The sequence below is a fragment of the Anomaloglossus baeobatrachus genome, unplaced genomic scaffold (genome assembly GCF_048569485.1).
Source record: "Anomaloglossus baeobatrachus isolate aAnoBae1 unplaced genomic scaffold, aAnoBae1.hap1 Scaffold_4033, whole genome shotgun sequence".
Classification (NCBI taxonomy): domain Eukaryota; kingdom Metazoa; phylum Chordata; class Amphibia; order Anura; family Aromobatidae; genus Anomaloglossus; species Anomaloglossus baeobatrachus.
This window is the reverse complement of record NW_027443370.1, coordinates 15975-33716: the sequence shown is the minus strand read 5'-3', so window position 1 is coordinate 33716 and position 17742 is coordinate 15975. Positions and strand designations below refer to the sequence as shown.

The 17742-nt window shown below is 46.5% G+C and overlaps 11 non-coding genes across 11 annotated transcripts; all 11 read left to right on the top strand.

The window, feature by feature from the left end:
- Nucleotides 1-390: 390 nt before the first annotated feature.
- Nucleotides 391-581, top strand: LOC142276775 (U2 spliceosomal RNA). The gene has a single exon (XR_012740177.1). It is a non-coding gene; the product is annotated as a U2 spliceosomal RNA (small nuclear RNA).
- Nucleotides 582-1968: 1387 nt separating this feature from the next.
- Nucleotides 1969-2160, top strand: LOC142276787 (U2 spliceosomal RNA). Its single transcript, XR_012740188.1, has one exon. It is a non-coding gene; the product is annotated as a U2 spliceosomal RNA (small nuclear RNA).
- Nucleotides 2161-3547: 1387 nt separating this feature from the next.
- LOC142276774 (U2 spliceosomal RNA) lies at nucleotides 3548-3738 on the top strand. The gene has a single exon (XR_012740176.1). It is a non-coding gene; the product is annotated as a U2 spliceosomal RNA (small nuclear RNA).
- Nucleotides 3739-5125: 1387 nt separating this feature from the next.
- Nucleotides 5126-5316, top strand: LOC142276773 (U2 spliceosomal RNA). Its single transcript, XR_012740175.1, has one exon. It is a non-coding gene; the product is annotated as a U2 spliceosomal RNA (small nuclear RNA).
- Nucleotides 5317-6703: 1387 nt separating this feature from the next.
- Nucleotides 6704-6894, top strand: LOC142276772 (U2 spliceosomal RNA). Its single transcript, XR_012740174.1, has one exon. It is a non-coding gene; the product is annotated as a U2 spliceosomal RNA (small nuclear RNA).
- A 1387-nt stretch (nucleotides 6895-8281) lies between these two features.
- On the top strand, nucleotides 8282-8472 carry LOC142276769 (U2 spliceosomal RNA). Its single transcript, XR_012740172.1, has one exon. It is a non-coding gene; the product is annotated as a U2 spliceosomal RNA (small nuclear RNA).
- Nucleotides 8473-9859: 1387 nt separating this feature from the next.
- On the top strand, nucleotides 9860-10050 carry LOC142276768 (U2 spliceosomal RNA). The gene has a single exon (XR_012740171.1). It is a non-coding gene; the product is annotated as a U2 spliceosomal RNA (small nuclear RNA).
- Nucleotides 10051-11436: 1386 nt separating this feature from the next.
- On the top strand, nucleotides 11437-11627 carry LOC142276767 (U2 spliceosomal RNA). The gene has a single exon (XR_012740170.1). It is a non-coding gene; the product is annotated as a U2 spliceosomal RNA (small nuclear RNA).
- A 1388-nt stretch (nucleotides 11628-13015) lies between these two features.
- On the top strand, nucleotides 13016-13206 carry LOC142276766 (U2 spliceosomal RNA). The gene has a single exon (XR_012740169.1). It is a non-coding gene; the product is annotated as a U2 spliceosomal RNA (small nuclear RNA).
- A 1387-nt stretch (nucleotides 13207-14593) lies between these two features.
- Nucleotides 14594-14784, top strand: LOC142276765 (U2 spliceosomal RNA). The gene has a single exon (XR_012740168.1). It is a non-coding gene; the product is annotated as a U2 spliceosomal RNA (small nuclear RNA).
- Nucleotides 14785-16171: 1387 nt separating this feature from the next.
- LOC142276763 (U2 spliceosomal RNA) lies at nucleotides 16172-16362 on the top strand. The gene has a single exon (XR_012740167.1). It is a non-coding gene; the product is annotated as a U2 spliceosomal RNA (small nuclear RNA).
- The last annotated feature ends 1380 nt before the right edge of the window (nucleotides 16363-17742 follow it).

Below are 17742 nucleotides of genomic sequence, written 5' to 3'. Positions count from 1 at the left end.
GGTTTGGGGGCTGGGAAGGAAAGGGAAAAGATTAGGGTTTGGGGATGATGAAAGGGCTTTCTACGGGTAAGGATGGCAAAGGGTGGCAGTGACGGAAAGTCAGGCAACCTGTCCTGTCCGTCTTTTTGTATCGTGAATTGGAAAGACTGCAAGGGGGAGGGGAGTTGCTTGCGCCCTAAAGGAGGAGTTATTCAGATTCATTGCAGTGGGCGGCGGCTGCAAAACGCACCATTCTTCTTGTTTTGGCTCTGCAAAGCAGCCTTTTCAAGGGTTGGCTTGGGTGACAAAATGTCTTGTGTAGGCGTGGGTTTGTCTCCCTCTCGCTCTCTCTCCCTAAGATGTGTCCGGCATAGGCCAGGGTGCCACTCGAGGCCCAAACCAATTCTGGTTATCGCTTCTCGGCCTTTTGGCTAAGATCAAGTGTAGTATCTGTTCTTATCAGTTTAATATCTGATACGTCCCCTATCTGGGGACCATATATTAAATGGATTTTTAGAACAGGGAGATGGAAAAAGAGCTTGCTCTGTCCACTCCACGCATTGACCTGGTATTGCAGTACCTCCAGGAACGGTGCACCCCTTCTTAACCCAGTTTCCAAAAGCAGAACTCAATTCACCTGATTCATATTAGCCCGATTTAATGAATTGGAAGAAAGCATACGTCTTCATATGCACCTCAATTTGGCCCATTCACTTTTCACACTTCCTCCTTTTGTTTTTTATCTTTCACACTTTTGACTTTCTTTATTCATCCAAATAGCAAACTCATCACCACTCAACCTGACCAACTCGGCTATGTCCCCGTGCTGCAGTTCTCTGTCTTATCTAGATCATTTGCAATTGAATGGAATAGATCCCTTTTGGACAAAGTGGATTCACCTGCTGCTGCAGTGACCACAGGTGTGATAACATCTAGAATTGGCATCTGGTGCGATCTCTCCGCTTCCACTCCAAAGAAAGTTACCTGTTTATTCCTATCATGCATTGGTTTTTGGGGTTTTCTTTGAGTAATGATGATCTCTTTAGTAGTCTGTTGGCGCCCTCTCCTGGAGGAATAGTTTGCTTGCTCTTGGACATTCTAAAAGAGAGGTCATGATAGACATTGAGCTTCTGAGCTCAATTGGGGACAGTCATGGGTGATGAATGTTTGCAACCTACTGCGAAGCCTCATACCGCAATATAAGGAACGTCAAATACTAAGAAAGGGCGGCCTATGAAAGAATTACTACTTTCAATAAGTACACTTAAACGGCTAATTGGGAATAGAAAAACTGTAAAAAGCCCTCTGAGAAAGCCCCCCTCTAACCTTTGATAGTAAGCTTTTCTGTAGTCTGCCTGTTGATGTATTTTCCGTTTGAACTGTGCACAACATGAAGAGACGGAACACTGGCGGCTTGTCACAATGCCCCCCGATGACATCACAATAGCGCTGCTGCCTAGAAAACAAGCTGCGCAGAAGAAGTTGTTCTTTGGGTGGGAGGGTGGGCTAGTGGAAGGAGGGGGCAATCTCTTTTTTTCCCGGGTGGTAGGGGGATGACAGGAGAAGGGAAGCGGGTGGTGAGAAAGGTACAGAGGGCAGGGTTTGGGGGCTGGGAAGGAAAGGGAAAAGATTAGGGTTTGGGGATGATGAAAGGGCTTTCTACGGGTAAGGATGGCAAAGGGTGGCAGTGACGGAAAGTCAGGCAACCTGTCCTGTCCGTCTTTTTGTATCGTGAATTGGAAAGACTGCAAGGGGGAGGGGAGTTGCTTGCGCCCTAAAGGAGGAGTTATTCAGATTCATTGCAGTGGGCGGCGGCTGCAAAACGCACCATTCTTCTTGTTTTGGCTCTGCAAAGCAGCCTTTTCAAGGGTTGGCTTGGGTGACAAAATGTCTTGTGTAGGCGTGGGTTTGTCTCCCTCTCGCTCTCTCTCCCTAAGATGTGTCCGGCATAGGCCAGGGTGCCACTCGAGGCCCAAACCAATTCTGGTTATCGCTTCTCGGCCTTTTGGCTAAGATCAAGTGTAGTATCTGTTCTTATCAGTTTAATATCTGATACGTCCCCTATCTGGGGACCATATATTAAATGGATTTTTAGAACAGGGAGATGGAAAAAGAGCTTGCTCTGTCCACTCCACGCATTGACCTGGTATTGCAGTACCTCCGAGGAACGGTGCACCCCTTCTTAACCCAGTTTCCAAAAGCAGAACTCAATTCACCTGATTCATATTAGCCCGATTTAATGAATTGGAAGAAAGCATACGTCTTCATATGCACCTCAATTTGGCCCATTCACTTTTCACACTTCCTCCTTTTGTTTTTTATCTTTCACACTTTTGACTTTCTTTATTCATCCAAATAGCAAACTCATCACCACTCAACCTGACCAACTCGGCTATGTCCCCGTGCTGCAGTTCTCTGTCTTATCTAGATCATTTGCAATTGAATGGAATAGATCCCTTTTGGACAAAGTGGATTCACCTGCTGCTGCAGTGACCACAGGTGTGATAACATCTAGAATTGGCATCTGGTGCGATCTCTCCGCTTCCACTCCAAAGAAAGTTACCTGTTTATTCCTATCATGCATTGGTTTTTGGGGTTTTCTTTGAGTAATGATGATCTCTTTAGTAGTCTGTTGGCGCCCTCTCCTGGAGGAATAGTTTGCTTGCTCTTGGACATTCTAAAAGAGAGGTCATGATAGACATTGAGCTTCTGAGCTCAATTGGGGACAGTCATGGGTGATGAATGTTTGCAACCTACTGCGAAGCCTCATACCGCAATATAAGGAACGTCAAATACTAAGAAAGGGCGGCCTATGAAAGAATTACTACTTTCAATAAGTACACTTAAACGGCTAATTGGGAATAGAAAAACTGTAAAAAGCCCTCTGAGAAAGCCCCCCTCTAACCTTTGATAGTAAGCTTTTCTGTAGTCTGCCTGTTGATGTATTTTCCGTTTGAACTGTGCACAACATGAAGAGACGGAACACTGGCGGCTTGTCACAATGCCCCCCGATGACATCACAATAGCGCTGCTGCCTAGAAAACAAGCTGCGCAGAAGAAGTTGTTCTTTGGGTGGGAGGGTGGGCTAGTGGAAGGAGGGGGCAATCTCTTTTTTTCCCGGGTGGTAGGGGGATGACAGGAGAAGGGAAGCGGGTGGTGAGAAAGGTACAGAGGGCAGGGTTTGGGGGCTGGGAAGGAAAGGGAAAAGATTAGGGTTTGGGGATGATGAAAGGGCTTTCTACGGGTAAGGATGGCAAAGGGTGGCAGTGACGGAAAGTCAGGCAACCTGTCCTGTCCGTCTTTTTGTATCGTGAATTGGAAAGACTGCAAGGGGGAGGGGAGTTGCTTGCGCCCTAAAGGAGGAGTTATTCAGATTCATTGCAGTGGGCGGCGGCTGCAAAACGCACCATTCTTCTTGTTTTGGCTCTGCAAAGCAGCCTTTTCAAGGGTTGGCTTGGGTGACAAAATGTCTTGTGTAGGCGTGGGTTTGTCTCCCTCTCGCTCTCTCTCCCTAAGATGTGTCCGGCATAGGCCAGGGTGCCACTCGAGGCCCAAACCAATTCTGGTTATCGCTTCTCGGCCTTTTGGCTAAGATCAAGTGTAGTATCTGTTCTTATCAGTTTAATATCTGATACGTCCCCTATCTGGGGACCATATATTAAATGGATTTTTAGAACAGGGAGATGGAAAAAGAGCTTGCTCTGTCCACTCCACGCATTGACCTGGTATTGCAGTACCTCCAGGAACGGTGCACCCCTTCTTAACCCAGTTTCCAAAAGCAGAACTCAATTCACCTGATTCATATTAGCCCGATTTAATGAATTGGAAGAAAGCATACGTCTTCATATGCACCTCAATTTGGCCCATTCACTTTTCACACTTCCTCCTTTTGTTTTTTATCTTTCACACTTTTGACTTTCTTTATTCATCCAAATAGCAAACTCATCACCACTCAACCTGACCAACTCGGCTATGTCCCCGTGCTGCAGTTCTCTGTCTTATCTAGATCATTTGCAATTGAATGGAATAGATCCCTTTTGGACAAAGTGGATTCACCTGCTGCTGCAGTGACCACAGGTGTGATAACATCTAGAATTGGCATCTGGTGCGATCTCTCCGCTTCCACTCCAAAGAAAGTTACCTGTTTATTCCTATCATGCATTGGTTTTTGGGGTTTTCTTTGAGTAATGATGATCTCTTTAGTAGTCTGTTGGCGCCCTCTCCTGGAGGAATAGTTTGCTTGCTCTTGGACATTCTAAAAGAGAGGTCATGATAGACATTGAGCTTCTGAGCTCAATTGGGGACAGTCATGGGTGATGAATGTTTGCAACCTACTGCGAAGCCTCATACCGCAATATAAGGAACGTCAAATACTAAGAAAGGGCGGCCTATGAAAGAATTACTACTTTCAATAAGTACACTTAAACGGCTAATTGGGAATAGAAAAACTGTAAAAAGCCCTCTGAGAAAGCCCCCCTCTAACCTTTGATAGTAAGCTTTTCTGTAGTCTGCCTGTTGATGTATTTTCCGTTTGAACTGTGCACAACATGAAGAGACGGAACACTGGCGGCTTGTCACAATGCCCCCCGATGACATCACAATAGCGCTGCTGCCTAGAAAACAAGCTGCGCAGAAGAAGTTGTTCTTTGGGTGGGAGGGTGGGCTAGTGGAAGGAGGGGGCAATCTCTTTTTTTCCCGGGTGGTAGGGGGATGACAGGAGAAGGGAAGCGGGTGGTGAGAAAGGTACAGAGGGCAGGGTTTGGGGGCTGGGAAGGAAAGGGAAAAGATTAGGGTTTGGGGATGATGAAAGGGCTTTCTACGGGTAAGGATGGCAAAGGGTGGCAGTGACGGAAAGTCAGGCAACCTGTCCTGTCCGTCTTTTTGTATCGTGAATTGGAAAGACTGCAAGGGGGAGGGGAGTTGCTTGCGCCCTAAAGGAGGAGTTATTCAGATTCATTGCAGTGGGCGGCGGCTGCAAAACGCACCATTCTTCTTGTTTTGGCTCTGCAAAGCAGCCTTTTCAAGGGTTGGCTTGGGTGACAAAATGTCTTGTGTAGGCGTGGGTTTGTCTCCCTCTCGCTCTCTCTCCCTAAGATGTGTCCGGCATAGGCCAGGGTGCCACTCGAGGCCCAAACCAATTCTGGTTATCGCTTCTCGGCCTTTTGGCTAAGATCAAGTGTAGTATCTGTTCTTATCAGTTTAATATCTGATACGTCCCCTATCTGGGGACCATATATTAAATGGATTTTTAGAACAGGGAGATGGAAAAAGAGCTTGCTCTGTCCACTCCACGCATTGACCTGGTATTGCAGTACCTCCAGGAACGGTGCACCCCTTCTTAACCCAGTTTCCAAAAGCAGAACTCAATTCACCTGATTCATATTAGCCCGATTTAATGAATTGGAAGAAAGCATACGTCTTCATATGCACCTCAATTTGGCCCATTCACTTTTCACACTTCCTCCTTTTGTTTTTTATCTTTCACACTTTTGACTTTCTTTATTCATCCAAATAGCAAACTCATCACCACTCAACCTGACCAACTCGGCTATGTCCCCGTGCTGCAGTTCTCTGTCTTATCTAGATCATTTGCAATTGAATGGAATAGATCCCTTTTGGACAAAGTGGATTCACCTGCTGCTGCAGTGACCACAGGTGTGATAACATCTAGAATTGGCATCTGGTGCGATCTCTCCGCTTCCACTCCAAAGAAAGTTACCTGTTTATTCCTATCATGCATTGGTTTTTGGGGTTTTCTTTGAGTAATGATGATCTCTTTAGTAGTCTGTTGGCGCCCTCTCCTGGAGGAATAGTTTGCTTGCTCTTGGACATTCTAAAAGAGAGGTCATGATAGACATTGAGCTTCTGAGCTCAATTGGGGACAGTCATGGGTGATGAATGTTTGCAACCTACTGCGAAGCCTCATACCGCAATATAAGGAACGTCAAATACTAAGAAAGGGCGGCCTATGAAAGAATTACTACTTTCAATAAGTACACTTAAACGGCTAATTGGGAATAGAAAAACTGTAAAAAGCCCTCTGAGAAAGCCCCCCTCTAACCTTTGATAGTAAGCTTTTCTGTAGTCTGCCTGTTGATGTATTTTCCGTTTGAACTGTGCACAACATGAAGAGACGGAACACTGGCGGCTTGTCACAATGCCCCCCGATGACATCACAATAGCGCTGCTGCCTAGAAAACAAGCTGCGCAGAAGAAGTTGTTCTTTGGGTGGGAGGGTGGGCTAGTGGAAGGAGGGGGCAATCTCTTTTTTTCCCGGGTGGTAGGGGGATGACAGGAGAAGGGAAGCGGGTGGTGAGAAAGGTACAGAGGGCAGGGTTTGGGGGCTGGGAAGGAAAGGGAAAAGATTAGGGTTTGGGGATGATGAAAGGGCTTTCTACGGGTAAGGATGGCAAAGGGTGGCAGTGACGGAAAGTCAGGCAACCTGTCCTGTCCGTCTTTTTGTATCGTGAATTGGAAAGACTGCAAGGGGGAGGGGAGTTGCTTGCGCCCTAAAGGAGGAGTTATTCAGATTCATTGCAGTGGGCGGCGGCTGCAAAACGCACCATTCTTCTTGTTTTGGCTCTGCAAAGCAGCCTTTTCAAGGGTTGGCTTGGGTGACAAAATGTCTTGTGTAGGCGTGGGTTTGTCTCCCTCTCGCTCTCTCTCCCTAAGATGTGTCCGGCATAGGCCAGGGTGCCACTCGAGGCCCAAACCAATTCTGGTTATCGCTTCTCGGCCTTTTGGCTAAGATCAAGTGTAGTATCTGTTCTTATCAGTTTAATATCTGATACGTCCCCTATCTGGGGACCATATATTAAATGGATTTTTAGAACAGGGAGATGGAAAAAGAGCTTGCTCTGTCCACTCCACGCATTGACCTGGTATTGCAGTACCTCCAGGAACGGTGCACCCCTTCTTAACCCAGTTTCCAAAAGCAGAACTCAATTCACCTGATTCATATTAGCCCGATTTAATGAATTGGAAGAAAGCTTACGTCTTCATATGCACCTCAATTTGGCCCATTCACTTTTCACACTTCCTCCTTTTGTTTTTTATCTTTCACACTTTTGACTTTCTTTATTCATCCAAATAGCAAACTCATCACCACTCAACCTGACCAACTCGGCTATGTCCCCGTGCTGCAGTTCTCTGTCTTATCTAGATCATTTGCAATTGAATGGAATAGATCCCTTTTGGACAAAGTGGATTCACCTGCTGCTGCAGTGACCACAGGTGTGATAACATCTAGAATTGGCATCTGGTGCGATCTCTCCGCTTCCACTCCAAAGAAAGTTACCTGTTTATTCCTATCATGCATTGGTTTTTGGGGTTTTCTTTGAGTAATGATGATCTCTTTAGTAGTCTGTTGGCGCCCTCTCCTGGAGGAATAGTTTGCTTGCTCTTGGACATTCTAAAAGAGAGGTCATGATAGACATTGAGCTTCTGAGCTCAATTGGGGACAGTCATGGGTGATGAATGTTTGCAACCTACTGCGAAGCCTCATACCGCAATATAAGGAACGTCAAATACTAAGAAAGGGCGGCCTATGAAAGAATTACTACTTTCAATAAGTACACTTAAACGGCTAATTGGGAATAGAAAAACTGTAAAAAGCCCTCTGAGAAAGCCCCCCTCTAACCTTTGATAGTAAGCTTTTCTGTAGTCTGCCTGTTGATGTATTTTCCGTTTGAACTGTGCACAACATGAAGAGACGGAACACTGGCGGCTTGTCACAATGCCCCCCGATGACATCACAATAGCGCTGCTGCCTAGAAAACAAGCTGCGCAGAAGAAGTTGTTCTTTGGGTGGGAGGGTGGGCTAGTGGAAGGAGGGGGCAATCTCTTTTTTTCCCGGGTGGTAGGGGGATGACAGGAGAAGGGAAGCGGGTGGTGAGAAAGGTACAGAGGGCAGGGTTTGGGGGCTGGGAAGGAAAGGGAAAAGATTAGGGTTTGGGGATGATGAAAGGGCTTTCTACGGGTAAGGATGGCAAAGGGTGGCAGTGACGGAAAGTCAGGCAACCTGTCCTGTCCGTCTTTTTGTATCGTGAATTGGAAAGACTGCAAGGGGGAGGGGAGTTGCTTGCGCCCTAAAGGAGGAGTTATTCAGATTCATTGCAGTGGGCGGCGGCTGCAAAACGCACCATTCTTCTTGTTTTGGCTCTGCAAAGCAGCCTTTTCAAGGGTTGGCTTGGGTGACAAAATGTCTTGTGTAGGCGTGGGTTTGTCTCCCTCTCGCTCTCTCTCCCTAAGATGTGTCCGGCATAGGCCAGGGTGCCACTCGAGGCCCAAACCAATTCTGGTTATCGCTTCTCGGCCTTTTGGCTAAGATCAAGTGTAGTATCTGTTCTTATCAGTTTAATATCTGATACGTCCCCTATCTGGGGACCATATATTAAATGGATTTTTAGAACAGGGAGATGGAAAAAGAGCTTGCTCTGTCCACTCCACGCATTGACCTGGTATTGCAGTACCTCCAGGAACGGTGCACCCCTTCTTAACCCAGTTTCCAAAAGCAGAACTCAATTCACCTGATTCATATTAGCCCGATTTAATGAATTGGAAGAAAGCATACGTCTTCATATGCACCTCAATTTGGCCCATTCACTTTTCACACTTCCTCCTTTTGTTTTTTATCTTTCACACTTTTGACTTTCTTTATTCATCCAAATAGCAAACTCATCACCACTCAACCTGACCAACTCGGCTATGTCCCCGTGCTGCAGTTCTCTGTCTTATCTAGATCATTTGCAATTGAATGGAATAGATCCCTTTTGGACAAAGTGGATTCACCTGCTGCTGCAGTGACCACAGGTGTGATAACATCTAGAATTGGCATCTGGTGCGATCTCTCCGCTTCCACTCCAAAGAAAGTTACCTGTTTATTCCTATCATGCATTGGTTTTTGGGGTTTTCTTTGAGTAATGATGATCTCTTTAGTAGTCTGTTGGCGCCCTCTCCTGGAGGAATAGTTTGCTTGCTCTTGGACATTCTAAAAGAGAGGTCATGATAGACATTGAGCTTCTGAGCTCAATTGGGGACAGTCATGGGTGATGAATGTTTGCAACCTACTGCGAAGCCTCATACCGCAATATAAGGAACGTCAAATACTAAGAAAGGGCGGCCTATGAAAGAATTACTACTTTCAATAAGTACACTTAAACGGCTAATTGGGAATAGAAAAACTGTAAAAAGCCCTCTGAGAAAGCCCCCCTCTAACCTTTGATAGTAAGCTTTTCTGTAGTCTGCCTGTTGATGTATTTTCCGTTTGAACTGTGCACAACATGAAGAGACGGAACACTGGCGGCTTGTCACAATGCCCCCCGATGACATCACAATAGCGCTGCTGCCTAGAAAACAAGCTGCGCAGAAGAAGTTGTTCTTTGGGTGGGAGGGTGGGCTAGTGGAAGGAGGGGGCAATCTCTTTTTTTCCCGGGTGGTAGGGGGATGACAGGAGAAGGGAAGCGGGTGGTGAGAAAGGTACAGAGGGCAGGGTTTGGGGGCTGGGAAGGAAAGGGAAAAGATTAGGGTTTGGGGATGATGAAAGGGCTTTCTACGGGTAAGGATGGCAAAGGGTGGCAGTGACGGAAAGTCAGGCAACCTGTCCTGTCCGTCTTTTTGTATCGTGAATTGGAAAGACTGCAAGGGGGAGGGGAGTTGCTTGCGCCCTAAAGGAGGAGTTATTCAGATTCATTGCAGTGGGCGGCGGCTGCAAAACGCACCATTCTTCTTGTTTTGGCTCTGCAAAGCAGCCTTTTCAAGGGTTGGCTTGGGTGACAAAATGTCTTGTGTAGGCGTGGGTTTGTCTCCCTCTCGCTCTCTCTCCCTAAGATGTGTCCGGCATAGGCCAGGGTGCCACTCGAGGCCCAAACCAATTCTGGTTATCGCTTCTCGGCCTTTTGGCTAAGATCAAGTGTAGTATCTGTTCTTATCAGTTTAATATCTGATACGTCCCCTATCTGGGGACCATATATTAAATGGATTTTTAGAACAGGGAGATGGAAAAAGAGCTTGCTCTGTCCACTCCACGCATTGACCTGGTATTGCAGTACCTCCAGGAACGGTGCACCCCTTCTTAACCCAGTTTCCAAAAGCAGAACTCAATTCACCTGATTCATATTAGCCCGATTTAATGAATTGGAAGAAAGCATACGTCTTCATATGCACCTCAATTTGGCCCATTCACTTTTCACACTTCCTCCTTTTGTTTTTTATCTTTCACACTTTTGACTTTCTTTATTCATCCAAATAGCAAACTCATCACCACTCAACCTGACCAACTCGGCTATGTCCCCGTGCTGCAGTTCTCTGTCTTATCTAGATCATTTGCAATTGAATGGAATAGATCCCTTTTGGACAAAGTGGATTCACCTGCTGCTGCAGTGACCACAGGTGTGATAACATCTAGAATTGGCATCTGGTGCGATCTCTCCGCTTCCACTCCAAAGAAAGTTACCTGTTTATTCCTATCATGCATTGGTTTTTGGGGTTTTCTTTGAGTAATGATGATCTCTTTAGTAGTCTGTTGGCGCCCTCTCCTGGAGGAATAGTTTGCTTGCTCTTGGACATTCTAAAAGAGAGGTCATGATAGACATTGAGCTTCTGAGCTCAATTGGGGACAGTCATGGGTGATGAATGTTTGCAACCTACTGCGAAGCCTCATACCGCAATATAAGGAACGTCAAATACTAAGAAAGGGCGGCCTATGAAAGAATTACTACTTTCAATAAGTACACTTAAACGGCTAATTGGGAATAGAAAAACTGTAAAAAGCCCTCTGAGAAAGCCCCCCTCTAACCTTTGATAGTAAGCTTTTCTGTAGTCTGCCTGTTGATGTATTTTCCGTTTGAACTGTGCACAACATGAAGAGACGGAACACTGGCGGCTTGTCACAATGCCCCCCGATGACATCACAATAGCGCTGCTGCCTAGAAAACAAGCTGCGCAGAAGAAGTTGTTCTTTGGGTGGGAGGGTGGGCTAGTGGAAGGAGGGGGCAATCTCTTTTTTTCCCGGGTGGTAGGGGGATGACAGGAGAAGGGAAGCGGGTGGTGAGAAAGGTACAGAGGGCAGGGTTTGGGGGCTGGGAAGGAAAGGGAAAAGATTAGGGTTTGGGGATGATGAAAGGGCTTTCTACGGGTAAGGATGGCAAAGGGTGGCAGTGACGGAAAGTCAGGCAACCTGTCCTGTCCGTCTTTTTGTATCGTGAATTGGAAAGACTGCAAGGGGGAGGGGAGTTGCTTGCGCCCTAAAGGAGGAGTTATTCAGATTCATTGCAGTGGGCGGCGGCTGCAAAACGCACCATTCTTCTTGTTTTGGCTCTGCAAAGCAGCCTTTTCAAGGGTTGGCTTGGGTGACAAAATGTCTTGTGTAGGCGTGGGTTTGTCTCCCTCTCGCTCTCTCTCCCTAAGATTGTCCGGCATAGGCCAGGGTGCCACTCGAGGCCCAAACCAATTCTGGTTATCGCTTCTCGGCCTTTTGGCTAAGATCAAGTGTAGTATCTGTTCTTATCAGTTTAATATCTGATACGTCCCCTATCTGGGGACCATATATTAAATGGATTTTTAGAACAGGGAGATGGAAAAAGAGCTTGCTCTGTCCACTCCACGCATTGACCTGGTATTGCAGTACCTCCAGGAACGGTGCACCCCTTCTTAACCCAGTTTCCAAAAGCAGAACTCAATTCACCTGATTCATATTAGCCCGATTTAATGAATTGGAAGAAAGCATACGTCTTCATATGCACCTCAATTTGGCCCATTCACTTTTCACACTTCCTCCTTTTGTTTTTTATCTTTCACACTTTTGACTTTCTTTATTCATCCAAATAGCAAACTCATCACCACTCAACCTGACCAACTCGGCTATGTCCCCGTGCTGCAGTTCTCTGTCTTATCTAGATCATTTGCAATTGAATGGAATAGATCCCTTTTGGACAAAGTGGATTCACCTGCTGCTGCAGTGACCACAGGTGTGATAACATCTAGAATTGGCATCTGGTGCGATCTCTCCGCTTCCACTCCAAAGAAAGTTACCTGTTTATTCCTATCATGCATTGGTTTTTGGGGTTTTCTTTGAGTAATGATGATCTCTTTAGTAGTCTGTTGGCGCCCTCTCCTGGAGGAATAGTTTGCTTGCTCTTGGACATTCTAAAAGAGAGGTCATGATAGACATTGAGCTTCTGAGCTCAATTGGGGACAGTCATGGGTGATGAATGTTTGCAACCTACTGCGAAGCCTCATACCGCAATATAAGGAACGTCAAATACTAAGAAAGGGCGGCCTATGAAAGAATTACTACTTTCAATAAGTACACTTAAACGGCTAATTGGGAATAGAAAAACTGTAAAAAGCCCTCTGAGAAAGCCCCCCTCTAACCTTTTGATAGTAAGCTTTTCTGTAGTCTGCCTGTTGATGTATTTTCCGTTTGAACTGTGCACAACATGAAGAGACGGAACACTGGCGGCTTGTCACAATGCCCCCCGATGACATCACAATAGCGCTGCTGCCTAGAAAACAAGCTGCGCAGAAGAAGTTGTTCTTTGGGTGGGAGGGTGGGCTAGTGGAAGGAGGGGGCAATCTCTTTTTTTCCCGGGTGGTAGGGGGATGACAGGAGAAGGGAAGCGGGTGGTGAGAAAGGTACAGAGGGCAGGGTTTGGGGGCTGGGAAGGAAAGGGAAAAGATTAGGGTTTGGGGATGATGAAAGGGCTTTCTACGGGTAAGGATGGCAAAGGGTGGCAGTGACGGAAAGTCAGGCAACCTGTCCTGTCCGTCTTTTTGTATCGTGAATTGGAAAGACTGCAAGGGGGAGGGGAGTTGCTTGCGCCCTAAAGGAGGAGTTATTCAGATTCATTGCAGTGGGCGGCGGCTGCAAAACGCACCATTCTTCTTGTTTTGGCTCTGCAAAGCAGCCTTTTCAAGGGTTGGCTTGGGTGACAAAATGTCTTGTGTAGGCGTGGGTTTGTCTCCCTCTCGCTCTCTCTCCCTAAGATGTGTCCGGCATAGGCCAGGGTGCCACTCGAGGCCCAAACCAATTCTGGTTATCGCTTCTCGGCCTTTTGGCTAAGATCAAGTGTAGTATCTGTTCTTATCAGTTTAATATCTGATACGTCCCCTATCTGGGGACCATATATTAAATGGATTTTTAGAACAGGGAGATGGAAAAAGAGCTTGCTCTGTCCACTCCACGCATTGACCTGGTATTGCAGTACCTCCAGGAACGGTGCACCCCTTCTTAACCCAGTTTCCAAAAGCAGAACTCAATTCACCTGATTCATATTAGCCCGATTTAATGAATTGGAAGAAAGCATACGTCTTCATATGCACCTCAATTTGGCCCATTCACTTTTCACACTTCCTCCTTTTGTTTTTTATCTTTCACACTTTTGACTTTCTTTATTCATCCAAATAGCAAACTCATCACCACTCAACCTGACCAACTCGGCTATGTCCCCGTGCTGCAGTTCTCTGTCTTATCTAGATCATTTGCAATTGAATGGAATAGATCCCTTTTGGACAAAGTGGATTCACCTGCTGCTGCAGTGACCACAGGTGTGATAACATCTAGAATTGGCATCTGGTGCGATCTCTCCGCTTCCACTCCAAAGAAAGTTACCTGTTTATTCCTATCATGCATTGGTTTTTGGGGTTTTCTTTGAGTAATGATGATCTCTTTAGTAGTCTGTTGGCGCCCTCTCCTGGAGGAATAGTTTGCTTGCTCTTGGACATTCTAAAAGAGAGGTCATGATAGACATTGAGCTTCTGAGCTCAATTGGGGACAGTCATGGGTGATGAATGTTTGCAACCTACTGCGAAGCCTCATACCGCAATATAAGGAACGTCAAATACTAAGAAAGGGCGGCCTATGAAAGAATTACTACTTTCAATAAGTACACTTAAACGGCTAATTGGGAATAGAAAAACTGTAAAAAGCCCTCTGAGAAAGCCCCCCTCTAACCTTTGATAGTAAGCTTTTCTGTAGTCTGCCTGTTGATGTATTTTCCGTTTGAACTGTGCACAACATGAAGAGACGGAACACTGGCGGCTTGTCACAATGCCCCCCGATGACATCACAATAGCGCTGCTGCCTAGAAAACAAGCTGCGCAGAAGAAGTTGTTCTTTGGGTGGGAGGGTGGGCTAGTGGAAGGAGGGGGCAATCTCTTTTTTTCCCGGGTGGTAGGGGGATGACAGGAGAAGGGAAGCGGGTGGTGAGAAAGGTACAGAGGGCAGGGTTTGGGGGCTGGGAAGGAAAGGGAAAAGATTAGGGTTTGGGGATGATGAAAGGGCTTTCTACGGGTAAGGATGGCAAAGGGTGGCAGTGACGGAAAGTCAGGCAACCTGTCCTGTCCGTCTTTTTGTATCGTGAATTGGAAAGACTGCAAGGGGGAGGGGAGTTGCTTGCGCCCTAAAGGAGGAGTTATTCAGATTCATTGCAGTGGGCGGCGGCTGCAAAACGCACCATTCTTCTTGTTTTGGCTCTGCAAAGCAGCCTTTTCAAGGGTTGGCTTGGGTGACAAAATGTCTTGTGTAGGCGTGGGTTTGTCTCCCTCTCGCTCTCTCTCCCTAAGATGTGTCCGGCATAGGCCAGGGTGCCACTCGAGGCCCAAACCAATTCTGGTTATCGCTTCTCGGCCTTTTGGCTAAGATCAAGTGTAGTATCTGTTCTTATCAGTTTAATATCTGATACGTCCCCTATCTGGGGACCATATATTAAATGGATTTTTAGAACAGGGAGATGGAAAAAGAGCTTGCTCTGTCCACTCCACGCATTGACCTGGTATTGCAGTACCTCCAGGAACGGTGCACCCCTTCTTAACCCAGTTTCCAAAAGCAGAACTCAATTCACCTGATTCATATTAGCCCGATTTAATGAATTGGAAGAAAGCATACGTCTTCATATGCACCTCAATTTGGCCCATTCACTTTTCACACTTCCTCCTTTTGTTTTTTATCTTTCACACTTTTGACTTTCTTTATTCATCCAAATAGCAAACTCATCACCACTCAACCTGACCAACTCGGCTATGTCCCCGTGCTGCAGTTCTCTGTCTTATCTAGATCATTTGCAATTGAATGGAATAGATCCCTTTTGGACAAAGTGGATTCACCTGCTGCTGCAGTGACCACAGGTGTGATAACATCTAGAATTGGCATCTGGTGCGATCTCTCCGCTTCCACTCCAAAGAAAGTTACCTGTTTATTCCTATCATGCATTGGTTTTTGGGGTTTTCTTTGAGTAATGATGATCTCTTTAGTAGTCTGTTGGCGCCCTCTCCTGGAGGAATAGTTTGCTTGCTCTTGGACATTCTAAAAGAGAGGTCATGATAGACATTGAGCTTCTGAGCTCAATTGGGGACAGTCATGGGTGATGAATGTTTGCAACCTACTGCGAAGCCTCATACCGCAATATAAGGAACGTCAAATACTAAGAAAGGGCGGCCTATGAAAGAATTACTACTTTCAATAAGTACACTTAAACGGCTAATTGGGAATAGAAAAACTGTAAAAAGCCCTCTGAGAAAGCCCCCCTCTAACCTTTGATAGTAAGCTTTTCTGTAGTCTGCCTGTTGATGTATTTTCCGTTTGAACTGTGCACAACATGAAGAGACGGAACACTGGCGGCTTGTCACAATGCCCCCCGATGACATCACAATAGCGCTGCTGCCTAGAAAACAAGCTGCGCAGAAGAAGTTGTTCTTTGGGTGGGAGGGTGGGCTAGTGGAAGGAGGGGGCAATCTCTTTTTTTCCCGGGTGGTAGGGGGATGACAGGAGAAGGGAAGCGGGTGGTGAGAAAGGTACAGAGGGCAGGGTTTGGGGGCTGGGAAGGAAAGGGAAAAGATTAGGGTTTGGGGATGATGAAAGGGCTTTCTACGGGTAAGGATGGCAAAGGGTGGCAGTGACGGAAAGTCAGGCAACCTGTCCTGTCCGTCTTTTTGTATCGTGAATTGGAAAGACTGCAAGGGGGAGGGGAGTTGCTTGCGCCCTAAAGGAGGAGTTATTCAGATTCATTGCAGTGGGCGGCGGCTGCAAAACGCACCATTCTTCTTGTTTTGGCTCTGCAAAGCAGCCTTTTCAAGGGTTGGCTTGGGTGACAAAATGTCTTGTGTAGGCGTGGGTTTGTCTCCCTCTCGCTCTCTCTCCCTAAGATGTGTCCGGCATAGGCCAGGGTGCCACTCGAGGCCCAAACCAATTCTGGTTATCGCTTCTCGGCCTTTTGGCTAAGATCAAGTGTAGTATCTGTTCTTATCAGTTTAATATCTGATACGTCCCCTATCTGGGGACCATATATTAAATGGATTTTTAGAACAGGGAGATGGAAAAAGAGCTTGCTCTGTCCACTCCACGCATTGACCTGGTATTGCAGTACCTCCAGGAACGGTGCACCCCTTCTTAACCCAGTTTCCAAAAGCAGAACTCAATTCACCTGATTCATATTAGCCCGATTTAATGAATTGGAAGAAAGCATACGTCTTCATATGCACCTCAATTTGGCCCATTCACTTTTCACACTTCCTCCTTTTGTTTTTTATCTTTCACACTTTTGACTTTCTTTATTCATCCAAATAGCAAACTCATCACCACTCAACCTGACCAACTCGGCTATGTCCCCGTGCTGCAGTTCTCTGTCTTATCTAGATCATTTGCAATTGAATGGAATAGATCCCTTTTGGACAAAGTGGATTCACCTGCTGCTGCAGTGACCACAGGTGTGATAACATCTAGAATTGGCATCTGGTGCGATCTCTCCGCTTCCACTCCAAAGAAAGTTACCTGTTTATTCCTATCATGCATTGGTTTTTGGGGTTTTCTTTGAGTAATGATGATCTCTTTAGTAGTCTGTTGGCGCCCTCTCCTGGAGGAATAGTTTGCTTGCTCTTGGACATTCTAAAAGAGAGGTCATGATAGACATTGAGCTTCTGAGCTCAATTGGGGACAGTCATGGGTGATGAATGTTTGCAACCTACTGCGAAGCCTCATACCGCAATATAAGGAACGTCAAATACTAAGAAAGGGCGGCCTATGAAAGAATTACTACTTTCAATAAGTACACTTAAACGGCTAATTGGGAATAGAAAAACTGTAAAAAGCCCTCTGAGAAAGCCCCCCTCTAACCTTTTGATAGTAAGCTTTTCTGTAGTCTGCCTGTTGATGTATTTTCCGTTTGAACTGTGCACAACATGAAGAGACGGAACACTGGCGGCTTGTCACAATGCCCCCCGATGACATCACAATAGCGCTGCTGCCTAGAAAACAAGCTGCGCAGAAGAAGTTGTTCTTTGGGTGGGAGGGTGGGCTAGTGGAAGGAGGGGGCAATCTCTTTTTTTCCCGGGTGGTAGGGGGATGACAGGAGAAGGGAAGCGGGTGGTGAGAAAGGTACAGAGGGCAGGGTTTGGGGGCTGGGAAGGAAAGGGAAAAGATTAGGGTTTGGGGATGATGAAAGGGCTTTCTACGGGTAAGGATGGCAAAGGGTGGCAGTGACGGAAAGTCAGGCAACCTGTCCTGTCCGTCTTTTTGTATCGTGAATTGGAAAGACTGCAAGGGGGAGGGGAGTTGCTTGCGCCCTAAAGGAGGAGTTATTCAGATTCATTGCAGTGGGCGGCGGCTGCAAAACGCACCATTCTTCTTGTTTTGGCTCTGCAAAGCAGCCTTTTCAAGGGTTGGCTTGGGTGACAAAATGTCTTGTGTAGGCGTGGGTTTGTCTCCCTCTCGCTCTCTCTCCCTAAGATGTGTCCGGCATAGGCCAGGGTGCCACTCGAGGCCCAAACCAA